This window comes from Rhynchophorus ferrugineus, unplaced genomic scaffold (genome assembly GCF_030347505.1).
Source record: "Rhynchophorus ferrugineus isolate W39M unplaced genomic scaffold, kcgeb_rfMv2 rfM6, whole genome shotgun sequence".
Classification (NCBI taxonomy): domain Eukaryota; kingdom Metazoa; phylum Arthropoda; class Insecta; order Coleoptera; family Curculionidae; genus Rhynchophorus; species Rhynchophorus ferrugineus.
This window is the reverse complement of record NW_027472585.1, coordinates 14,666,296-14,679,457: the sequence shown is the minus strand read 5'-3', so window position 1 is coordinate 14,679,457 and position 13,162 is coordinate 14,666,296. Positions and strand designations below refer to the sequence as shown.

At 30.7% G+C, this 13,162-nt stretch overlaps 1 protein-coding gene across 5 annotated transcripts in view; it reads left to right on the top strand.

Annotated features, from left to right (window-relative positions):
* The first annotated feature begins 63 nt into the window (after nt 1-63).
* Nucleotides 64-13,162, top strand: part of RhoGEF64C (Rho guanine nucleotide exchange factor at 64C) — a 204,129-nt gene continuing 191,030 nt past the window's right edge. For 2 of the 5 annotated variants that reach the window (XM_076407470.1, XM_076407469.1), the window contains exon 1: nt 269-396. The gene's annotated coding sequence lies outside the window, so the exon portion shown is untranslated. Of the gene's footprint in view, nt 420-13,162 lie in introns of all 5 variants that reach the window. The other 3 variants (XM_076407465.1, XM_076407466.1, XM_076407468.1) reach the window with 3 other exon arrangements.

The following is a 13,162-nucleotide window of genomic DNA, read 5'->3' as shown; positions in this document are numbered from 1 at the left end:
ATGTCCGGTCGACGGACTCTCTCTTCTTCTGCAAGAGGTCCGCCGCTATCATTGGTTCTGTTTCTGCTGCTGCTGCTGCTGCAAGAAAAAGACCTCGACGGAACGTAGCAGGGAGTCACGTGATCGGCTGAGCGCTAACGCGGGGCTTTCTTCCTTCATTCGGCGGTGATCGGCGCTCAGAGAGCTTGTGCCGCATAGATAGTACTCCGGTAGCGGACGGGTACTGTTACTTTTGGTGTGGATACTTTTATGCATTGTACGAGTGTGTGGTTTTCTTTCGAAGGACTGTGACTTTATTCTGAGGATTTCCGTTTTGTTTGGTGCAGTTTGGTGACTACTCGAGTTTTCGATTGGTGGATTTGGATAACTTTTATCAGGATTGTTTTAATAGCAAAGGTAAAAAAAGCTCTCGTATAATGGTAGAGTTAGTAATAATGACAACTACTAATGATACAGCCAGAATGATCCCCATATCATTAACTAAAAACATTCCAAACGGTTGGGTTCTTTTAAAAATTAAAAAGTTTATAATAATTATCAGAGAAAAAACCGTTCAATAATAATATAAGAATATATATTGGTAAAACCGTAATGAATATTAAAAATGAGAAATGTGAAATAACAAGGATAATATCTAGATTTTATCTTATATTTATATAACAAGTTTGACGTTTCCTCGTTTTTATCTTCCATGCAAATGGAACATTTCATCTGAGAAACCCGATACCAACATTAATAAGCTAGTGATATAAGTTCTTACGTGGGCTTTCGTATACGTTAAGTTCCTTTTAATAAAAATGTTTATTGAATTCCAATCAATCATTTTCACTTTAACCGCAATTTTCTATTCGATAGTTGGACGCGCTATATTGCCTAGCTATGAGTTTCTCTTTTGTCACATTTCAAATTACCTGATAATTGAGATAAGAAAAAACAACGCTAATTGTACAGCTTCACGGAAAACAAATGATTTGCAAGTAATGCTTGTAAAAACTGGGTTTTTCGTGTCCCAATAATAAATATTTAAAAAACAAAATATTTCCGTTATATCTGAACGATCATCAAAGAGCTATCAAAATCAAGTCACCTTAGTCATCAATGCATAATATTTACCAATGCAAAATCAATTTTTTTACACATGTTAATACTTGTCTAGTAATTATTGCGCAATATTATTACTGCTGATTGATGACACTTACAGCTATGACAATCTAGCATGACAATTATAATCATATTATAACCTCAATTACTTGCCATTTAGAAATGTCAAACATGAATTATAGATTTCTCTGTTATCGATCCTGTTATTCTGTTATTCTTTTTTCTGGAAGAAAATGTCGATAACTTTTATTTATACTTATTTTTCACCTATTATGTCTTATTTTTCTTCATTCCAGGAGACTTTAGACAATTATATTTTAAAATAGTGGGTTATATATATATATATATATATATATATATATATATATATATATATATATATATATATATATATATATGTGTGTGTGTGATTGATAATTTTAGTCCAATTATGTACTGTAGATTATTATCGTATTTAATACAAATAAATATATAGCATCATTCACTAATGAATTAAAATAGATTCCTGGTGCCGTTAAATTTAATACAGACATAACTTAATAACAATAGCAGAATAATGAAAATATTTGTAACAATTTTTCTTGCAATATTATCACATATGCGCTTAGTTCTTAGTTTTGTTGTCTATTGTTGGCTATTTAGAAATGTCAAACATCAATAACAGATTTCTCTGTTTTCGATCATGTATGTAATTCTTTTTTTCTGGAAGAAAATGTCGATAACTTTTATTTATACTTATTTTCACCTTTTATGTCTTGTTTTTCTTCATTCCAGGAGACTCAATTATATTTTAAAATAGTGGCTTTTGTATATATATGTTATTGATAATTTTAGTTCAATTATGTACTGTAGATTATTTTCGTATTTAATACAAATAAATATATAGCATCATTCACTAATGAATTAAAATAGATTCCTGGTGCCGTTAAATATAATACAGACATAACTTAATAACAATAGCAGAATAATGAAAATATCTCTAACAATTTAGTTCTTAGTTTTGTTGTCTATTGTTGGCTATTTAGAAATGTCAAACATCAATTACAGATTTCTCTGTTATCGATCCTGTTTGTTTTCTTTATTGCTTGAAGAAAATATCGATAATTCTTATTTATACTAATGTACGTTGGAAATAATTCAACTCGGTACAGTGTAATTTGCAGATAGATCGACTGTAAACATTAAGTAAAAGTTGTAAATGCGAGGAATGAATATATAGTCGATTATGGTGGTAGTTAATTTGAGTGTGCAATTTTCCTTTTATGTTCATTTATTAAGTCCTGCGATTTTCTGTGTTATTGTTCGCTGATATATTTTACAAATCGTTGAGCAAGTTTAATGTATGGAATTAGATTCGAATCGTGCCTCATTTTTTTTGTCAGCGAGTTACCCGTATTTATTACTTTAATATTTCATATGATAAAATCCACATATTTTCAAAATATAGATTTCATTTTTACCGACTGCAAAAAATATTTCTTTCCACGTTTAACACACGCTTAACAAATTTGCAACATAACAGGCATTGACCGTAAAATCCAAAACGTTGACATAATCCCCCACAAAACCATCATTGCGCTTTTGGTACCGTTAGTTCAATTAATAGAATCCTCCCGAAATGGAGACCGGTACGATTTTCTCCGGTACGACCAAAACGAACACGCCTACGCCTTGCTCTCAAATATTTTCTTTCTCCTGTCTACGGTTGTGGCTTTTGACATTTCCATTTGCATCGCGAAAGCTGTTGACATTTGGTATCGATGAAGAAACACTTGATGTCTTAATTAAAAGCAAATATGTTTTGGAAGAATAGCCTTTTATTATTTAAAGTTCAGCGAAAAAATTACCCACTAACTGTCAAACTGTTAAGTGTCAAAGCATATGATAGAGATATTTAAAACTGTACAAAACGAAGCCAAATTTTTGTTTTTACCAACTATAGATATCTGTTTTATCGATATCATTTTTATTTGTGGTTGTCAGTTTAACAGCCCGAGCTTAATTATAAAGTTAATTCGGTTTTTTGATGCTTAATGAGTATGAAATTCTGTGAAGTGAAAGTGGTTATCATTGAATTTACGGCGTATCTCGTGTATAACGTAAATTGTTTTTTTGTTGTCATCTCGAGGCGATCCATCGCTACTGTCTCGGTTCGACTTATGTCAAAATATGTGACGGAAAAAACGAATTCTTTTGTTCTGTTGGGCAACTGTTGGCTATTCGATTATGTTCCCAAAACATTTGAAAGGTCATTGTTGTCGCAACAATGTCTCGAATTAAATTACAATTACAAAAAAATAACAAGTCCCGTCAAGGTTTACATGGAGTGGCGCCACCGTTCAGAATTCGGGTACTTGCTCTATTCTTCATTCGTTTACATCTTGGCAAGAAAACCAACCAATAATTAATTAATGCCCAAGTGATGGCAGTCCTTTTTTATCTTATGATTTGATTGAACTTAGAATAATTATGTATAGGCTATCCAAAGTTATTTTCTACATACGTCATCTAAATTTGTGAAGTCAATACGTCGCAATGTTGCATGAGTTTTATTTCAGTTTGGCTTTTACATAAAACAAAATTCTAATCTAAATAAAATAATTAAACAAAAATACTGTTATCAAATATAATTTATTTTAACATTATAGTAAATTTAATGCACATATTATCAAAGGAAAGGAAAACTACAATTAAGTACACAGTTATAATAGTTTGTAGGTTAGGGTTGTGTTTGATTATATTTACATTTAACTCTTTTCCACGCCACCTATGAGTTAGATTTCCAGGCGTGTTGTAGTTGTATCCCCTGGAGGCTTAATCCATCTAATTAACAATTATTTATCAAAGTAATATATTTTACTTTCATTAGAGAGCATATTTACATTTTAGGCTTAGTTTTTGTGTCCTTCGGTACAGTGTTTCCTTGTAATATAATGATAAAACTAGATTTAATCAGTGCATTCTGCTTAATACATTTACCATATCTGCAAAGCAGATACATTCTTTCTCTTCTGACACATCTTAACTAAATGCTTAGTTATATATTCACCTTTACTTGTTTGTACTTTCATCATCCTGTCTTAGAAATTAGCAGCATTGAATCATATCATATTCAAAAAGTTGCATTCAAGGAACAAATAAACTGTTAATTTGCAATTTATCTAACATTGGTTCACAATACAATCATTTGTGGATTTTTTCTTCAATGTTTGTTAGTGAGTTCATCCAAACCGAAGGTGTTATTAACCATTCCTGTCTCCAGCACGAAGTACAATATATCTACAAGAAATCATTAATAAATGTTATGACTAATAAAATCTAACCAATTGTTATTCCAACATTTACCTTTTCCATTAACTTTTGTTGACATAACACTATTTCTATTATCATCTTGCCATGAGTGGTCCATATTGGTGCCATTCTGAATTTTCCATGTCTCATCTAAATACATTAATTGAAATAATAAGTCTTCCTTCATTTCTATTATATTCTTTTAAAAGCAATATCTGGAAGGTCCATTTGACCTTTTCGATACTCTTTAGACTAACAGTTTCCTTTGAACTAATTGTATTAAATTATGTTTGTACTAAAAAACTACTCACCGTTTCTTCAAGCTGCTCTTGATTTTCTACCCGCTTGGTATGAGGACGGTTTTTCGGTGAATTCAAGATCTTTTTCATTTTTTGAGATATTTCAGTGACCGTGTCCATACTAATAATCAGTGCAGCTGCAACACGCTAACAACATTTGCATAAAAATCGCAGCAAATTAAAATTTAACAGTAAAAATGTGAATGCGAAAAATGAGAAATGTGATTCTATCGAATTTTACTGGCAAGAGGGGACCTCACTATCTGTTCAAAATAACTTATTAAAGGCGCAATCTGTTCTGTCTGAAACTTATCAAAACAAACAAAATTAAAATAACGTTTGCCGATTTATAACTTCTTAATACTATCGTTTTGAAGAATATTGCATTCGTTAGGCACATTGGAACTTATCAGACAGCATTGTGTCTCTTTTACACTAGAATAAAACGAGAAGGAAGATATTGTCTGATTCTAAAACGAATGCGGCAGACAATACTTTAAACATCTTGATGGCGTATGTGCAAAAAATAACTTTGATAAACTATAAATGTCTTTCCTCATGCTAAGAGATACATCGTTAGTCAGTTATTATGACACAAAATGTTATAACTAAGGAAAGGTAATATAATATAGCATAAATACACAATCATAAAAAAAATATTAGAGTTTGACAAAACTTGAATTTCAATTAATCTTAATTAATAATGTCTACTCTTATGGATTGTATGTTGAACTGTTTATAATTACTTCGTGGGTATTTTTTCAATTCCTAGTAGCGATTGACCTGGATTTCTATTAGATATTTGTATATAAATTGCTTGCCTATTATATTATCATATATGTTATTAGTTATATATTACGAGATTACGATGTCACATGTAATGAAATAATTACATCGATTTGTAACACGACTCATTATCTTTGTTGTTTCTTACGTTTTTGTAACTTAAATATTAATTAACACTTGATTGAGACGTTTTCAGAACACAAAAAAATCAAACCTGTCAATTATTATTTTTTAAAAATATAAAAATATTTTCATTAACTTAATAATATAATTTTAAATGGGAACTTACTGAAATTTTTATTCATTAAGATATAAAATATAATGTATGTAAATTATATTCCCTTTATTCAACATTAATCTGATCTGATCTGATCCGATCTGATTAATGGACTTTAGAATAAGCTTTAAAATAAGACTAATTAATTAAAATAGTATTTTATACAGGAGATCATTGTATGAAGTAATTTTCTACATGCCATGGAATCCGTCATCAAGATGTTTAATATATTGCCTGCTGCAAATTGTAAATTCGTTTCAGAATCAGACAATATTTTCCTTCTCATTTTATTCTAGTTAAAAAGAGATACAATGCTGTCTGATGCGTTCGAACATGTAGATGAATCAACCTACAAAAGTCGCCCAGTTATCAAATATTTTAAAAATTCTTTAAAGCATTAGTGACAATAATTACAGTTTATACATCGACAAATGTAGTTTTGGCGCTTTGCTTGTTTCTATAAATATCAAAACGCTGCTTATTATTACTTTGATTGAAAATGTCGAAGCCAATAAATAATTAATAATAAAACCAATAATAAATGAAAAGTCGTCCGTTTGTCAGACGTATGTAAAATTCTTGAAAGTAATGGTAATAAGAGGTTATAATTCTAACCTATAAACTATTGTGTGTTTAATTAACTGTAGTTTTTAGATGTACTATAATGTTAAAAAAAATTTTATTTAATAACATTTTTTTTCTATTATTTTATTTAGATTAGAATTTTGTTGTATGTGAAATCCAAACTCCACTAAAACTCAGGGTTGATGCGGCAACATTGTGTTGTTTTGACGTCACAAATATAGATGGCGTTTGTGCAAAATAACTTTGATTTGACTATATTAATATAAATATAACAAATACTTGTTGCCTTCTGGGCAGTATGTGGAACTACTAAGAGCAATAATTAAGAAATATTACCACATATACGCTTAGCGTTATTGCTGTTGTATTTTCTGGTTCTTGTCGAATGAAGTTGAAGGTGTACATTCGCCTGTCCCAAAAGAGCCTTAAAATCTAGCTATTTACAATTCCTTTACAAACAATATTTGTATTTTAAATTAGTTTCTGTGAATCTAATCCATCTAATATGGGCTGGTCAACCATCTGCTAATTATAATATTGAACTTGTGGATATAGAATATAATTGCTATTTAAATTATAATTACGAATTGCATTATGTTTTAATTAGCAATGCTCATCTTTTGGTCTATGGTCTAATAAACAATTAATACATTTTCATGTAATCATTATATGTAATAAATTAAAAATCATTTCTGGAGTAGAGCAGGATTCTTTGGAAAACAATGTCCAGTTGAATTTTAAAAATTTCGATTTCGTGCTATGTACGTTTGTTTCGTTTTTACATTAGAAATGACATAGAAAATATGTCTTAAAATTGTTTAAATGCGCTATTTTTAACTTACCTTTATTTATAATATTATGCTACCAATTGTGTTTGTCTGGGTCTCTCATGGACTCTTGTTTTTTTTCAACCAACAGCTTACGTTCTTAGTATTAAAAATAAGCTATAAATAGCACAAAAATATCCAAACATATTGCATAATATTTAGGAAATAATACCCATTAAAATTACCTACATTTAATTTGATAATATACATTTTTTATGCTATTTTCTTCCTTAATCTCGGTATTACTGGTTTAAATCGGTTATGGATATGGCATTTACTTTTAAATGCGAAGATATGTTTAAAAATTACTTAATATAGTGTGATATATAGTCGAGATGGAAGGTAATTTATAAAATGCCATCCACATTTCGTCATTTCTATTAAAATATAAACATTCCGTTTTTGTTTTATATGGTTTCGCTACCGTACAACGAAGAACATCTGTCAAATTAGAAAATACCATGTTGCAGATTTATACTGTAGAATTTTTACCTATATTTTATTCATGATATTTTTCGAAAGGCGTTCTAATATCTTGGATGGGATTTAAATATATATATTTTTATTAATTATTATTCTAGTCGTTGCCAACTAACAATTTTTTTCTACAGTGACTTCAAACTAGTCTCAAAATAAAGAAATAGTTAGTAGCACTTTTCAGTTATTTTATCATTTAGCACATTTTACTACACAACTCACCACAGAAAATCACACAGTTTGGTTCCATTGAATTCTCCTTCTAGTTCAGTATTATTCAACAGTTGTCGCTTTGACGGTTGTCGTCATTTCTCAACTATACAATAGTACGGTGATGATATAATGGGGCGGGACAGACATAAAGCGTATATATAAAATAATAAATCAATATATAAATAAAATTAATAACACAAACAGGCGGCTAGAAGTATAAGAGGTTCCATCCATATAGCACACATTAGCACTCATACCGAAGTGGTAATGGTTGTTTGGTCAGTAACACTAAACTTACCATAGACTAGATTCTATGGAGAAAATCGATTTCTCGTAGAAATCCGAGGAGTCTGTCTGAATTTTATCCTTTTAAGGCATTTCTAAAATTTTGCTGGATGAGCCGTGGACAGTCATTTAGTATGTGGTAGACTGAAATAGGGGTACGAGTACAAAACTCACAGTGAGCAGGCGGGTTCGAACTCCTCAAGTGATGTCAGTGACCCAATCTCAGTCGATCAAAGCTACGGCATGGTGACCAAGGAAAGGAATGCGAAGAGAGGAGAAAAAATCAGCTTTAACATCAAAGAGCCTGTTGAGGTTGGCCTCCTGGGCTAAACGACGTTGTACCTCGTTATTTGTGAAACAAGAAGCGAATGGGATGAGATCAATATGGACACAAACATCTGAGTTGGGGTGGGGAGTGGAGGCTGCCGATTTATTCGCACAGTCCGCACGCTCATTTCCCGGTATACCTACGTGAGAAGGGAACCACAGTAAACTTGTCCTGATCCCATTTAAATGGGGGTATGAATGATCGATAGTGAATTGGTGACCAGGGGATGGTTGAACTTCTGTTCTAGGAAACAATCAAGAGCATTTCGGGAGTCGGTCAGTATTAGCCATTCTTGTGTTGTGTTGTGATGTAGGATAAAGCTTTGAATATTGTCAAGAGTTCAGTGGTCAATACTGAACCTTGATAATAATATTAATTATATATATATATATATATATATATATATATATATAATATTGTAAATGAAGTGTATGCACTGGTTAACGTTTCATTAACTTTCATTCTTCATGCCAGAGATATAATTGTTATGTACGATTACAATGTTAACTAACTCACGCAACTTCACTTTTCGATCATTTTAGGATTTTTTGCATCTTTTCTGGTGTTACCATCTTATTTGGACGTTTATTGCGTTCTGTATCATTGGTGTCTGTACGACCACGGTTGATTTTTCTGATAGAGCGGAGACCTTATAATACTTTTCAAGCCATTGCTTCGCGTGAACGTTATTTTTTACCATCAAGAAGTAGTGTAAAATTAAAGAACGAAAATGTTTTTAATCCTTTGTTTTGAAAATAACAAAAGTAGTGTTACTGTTAGCACAATAACTTAGTAGTAGAATATCATGAAATTTTAACAGCTTTCTTTGGAAGGTTTTTACTAACTGAAAAAGTGGTGAATGCAATAAAACTAGTGCTATCTATGTATTATTTATATCCCATGTGTTGTAATAGTTATTCAACAATTTGTTTATAATTACTATTTTTAATAACTTTAAATTAAATTTACTCATTTAGACCAAATCAAACATCTTGCTTCCGATCTAATTTAGTTTGAATTGTACTATATTTTTGAAGTGAATTAATTTTGAAGGATTTACTGTAAACGATGTACATTTTGCAACAGAAAACTACTATATTTAAGCAAGATGTCCAATTAACTACTAATTCCTCACGCACCATTTTTTTCCACCTGTTGATAACAGAAACCTGTTGCTCACTCGAACAAAAGATTCGTCGTGAATTCAGGCTGGACCAAAAATGACAACAAAAAAGCCGATTTAAAACTGTAGAAAGGAGAAGTCCCTGTACGGATCCGTTATAGACAACAAAAACGGAGTGGTCGACCGTGAATGTTGTTACCTTTGAAATTTTAACAGCGAATTACATTAAAAATGCTAATTGGTGCCGCTGCTATCTCGCAACGAACAAAAAACAGTTAGAAACAGCAGTTAAAAATAAAGTTTACTTTTCAGCTACAAAGACAGAATTTATCTAATCATATATTCCGATACGTAACATGTCAACGGAAGAGAAAAACAAGAACACTGGCTCTGTTTTACTGCTATTTGTTCATAATTTTTATGTAACTGTTAAAAACACTGTTCTTGTATTAGCATGAATGGTATTTTGTTAAATATGTCGCAGGTTATTGTTTATTATTAATTTCTAGCGGTGTAACCGATCGTTGTTCAATACATTTTGTGGTAATTTAGAGTTTCCAGAGTTTTTTTCTGTAAAGCAGTATAATATTAGATGTTTGCATGTATTATGATCAGAAATTTTTATTGCTGAAAATGCATTTATGTAAAAAACTGTTGAATTGAATGGTTTTGATATTCCTCTGTACAAAGTAACAATTTTCCACCCAGTATTATCGAGATATTTGGAGTATATTAAAGAAATTGTAGAAGAGACTCTTTCGTCATATTCCATTTGCTGATTTTGTTTTTAACGATTAAAGTTACTTTATTAGTTATAAAGTAATACAGAGAAAACTTTGTGGTGATGGGTGTCTCTGGAGAAACGTCCACTACCCAGATAGTACTCTCTACTATAATCGTTATTCTAATAATTTTATCGGTTACTTTAAATTTTCATTATAGGCACTTGTAAAGAAAGAAATTGTTATGAAGTCATTTGATTCTTCGTTCTTAAACATATTCTACAACGCAGGCGTGTGACGTGGCAACATGGATTTATTTGACCAACCCCGGACAACACATTTTATTGATCAATAAAGTAGAAATAATATACTAAATTTAATTAATGAAACAAATAGAAAAAAAGAACTTTAATCAAATAAGGTTTCTTTAGTGTCTTCCATTTAATAGTATCTACTAGAGTTTCATCTTTTTGTTTTCTCATATTGAGAAAAAAATTCTCATCTTTTTCTGTCGTAATTCTAATAACTTTCTGAATCCAAAAATATATCATTAATTACCTTAAATTTGCTGGTCTAGCAAGTTAGCAGGAACAGTTTGGAAACAAAAATTGCTTTTAATTTCCTTTTTGAACATAGCTGTTGAGAGATGTGTATGTTTGACTCCATGCACTTTGACAGGTCCAAATATCTAAACAATCTTAGTTAAGTAGCTTTAAACCACAACATATTGATTTGAATTCTTAGTCAAAGTATATATCTTTAAATAAATTGTCTTATATGTCTTAATCACTTAAAAACTGTTTCTACTTTAATATCCATATTTTGAAAGGGTAATACGATTTTACACTATTCAAATGTTGTTTGATCTATTTGACTATTGTTGAATTAGTCTTCATAATTTTGATATTGTATATATATATATATATATATATAGGATGACTGCATCCCTATGTTAGTATTTGCTGTAATAATGTTTGTGTTGTTTTTCTATTAAATGTACCTCACTGTGGTATGTGGTATGATTGTTTTGGGTCTGTATTCTGTTTTGTTTTGGTGTTATCCAAGACTTGTATATATTGTCTCGATATTGACATGAGAATGGAGTCTGTCTTCATGTCTCCTTGAAATTCTCTTGACTTTTTGAAGGACATTCGGTATCTAAAGGTAATCAGTTCCGATAATATCTCGACGCACCTACGGTTTTAAGAAATTTGCACTGTATTTTTATTACGTTTCGCGAAACATCCCCATAATTGAAATCCGTATATCCATATAGGTTTCAATACTTGTTTATATAATAACAATTTATTATGTACTGATAATTGTCATTTTATTGGTTTCAAGATTTCTTTGTGGTGCGCCTGCTTTAGCTTCTTTTATTATAAATTTGGCTTCCTCTTGGCTGCCTAGCCATTCTGGCTGCAATGTAAGATTTCAATAATTCAGTGTTGTTTCGGTAACATTTTCTGTAGCATATGAACAAGAACACTTAAAAACTTATAAGCAACTTATGAATATATATATATATATATATATATATATATATATATAACTAGAATTAAATTATTGTAAAATAAAAATAATGGTTGATACCCTATATAGGGGAAATGGTTAATTGACTGAAAATGAATTTTTCAATGACTTTAAAATCACTGTATCATTGCTTACCAACAAGGAAAAGAAGAGTTTTCTGTAGCGCTTTATGATCAATGAGTAGTGGGCCTACCATGGTAATCTCAAGCGTAAAATGAAAAAATAAAATGAAGTGTGTATATTAATGATAATAAAGTTTTGCTGTGCGTATATGATGGGGTTATATCATCAAAACCAAATTTTATCATATTGAACCAGGAATCTTTAATCTCACGTTTATAAGGCGAATTTGGCTCGTAAACTGATGTACAGTATTTGCTTCGACCACTACTTACCTATATATATATATAGTAATTAGTATAAAATACATAATTGGTACATTTAGAATGTTAATTTTGTAACATATACCTAACGAAAACAATACGTAATAACTGAAGCACCATAACAATCGGCTCTGTATAATGTATACGCGTATTAATTCAGATTCGGATCTGTGTTTCGAAAATGCGGCCCCTTTCGTGGCTGGATTTTGCATAACCGACGCCGAAAAAGGAGTACGTCTTCCACCGTCGACTGTAAAATTATTCGAGAGCCGAAACAAAGCGTTTCGATTGTTCGATGGAAACAGAAAAAACACTGTTATTTTGAGCAGCAAGCCATGACCGAAACTTACTCAAGTTCGTTACGTAAAACGGCGAATCGGTTGGCTACGATTCTGTTTCGGCGTTAATTTATCGTTTGGTTGATATAACTGTTTTATTTGGGTTCGGTAAGAAGGAGGGGGTGCATTCTTTGTTTTGCTCAATCATTCGAAAGTGAAAGACGGAGGAAGCAAAACACAATTCTTGGTCGAAATTGTTTGTTTTAATGTGGCATAAATGAAAATAGAAGATATATTTCTCAAAAGAAAGTAAGCTGCTACATATATATAGTCTATTCAAAATAGCAGTGAACTCAGGTCATGTGAATTGATGACGTTAAAAAGTCGCAATATTGTCACATTAACTCTGAGCGTTAGTTTATTTTGGCTTTGACAATAAAATTCTAATATAAATAAAATAGCCAAACTGTTGAAAATACAAAATTATATTATTAAATTAAAAAATATTGTTATAAAATATAATTTATTATTAGCTAATGCATATATTATCAAAGTACCTAAAACTACAATTAATTATATAGTTTTAATAGTTTGTAGATTTAGGTTGTGTTTTACTATATTTACATTATTTTTTTCCATAGCACCTATGAGCTG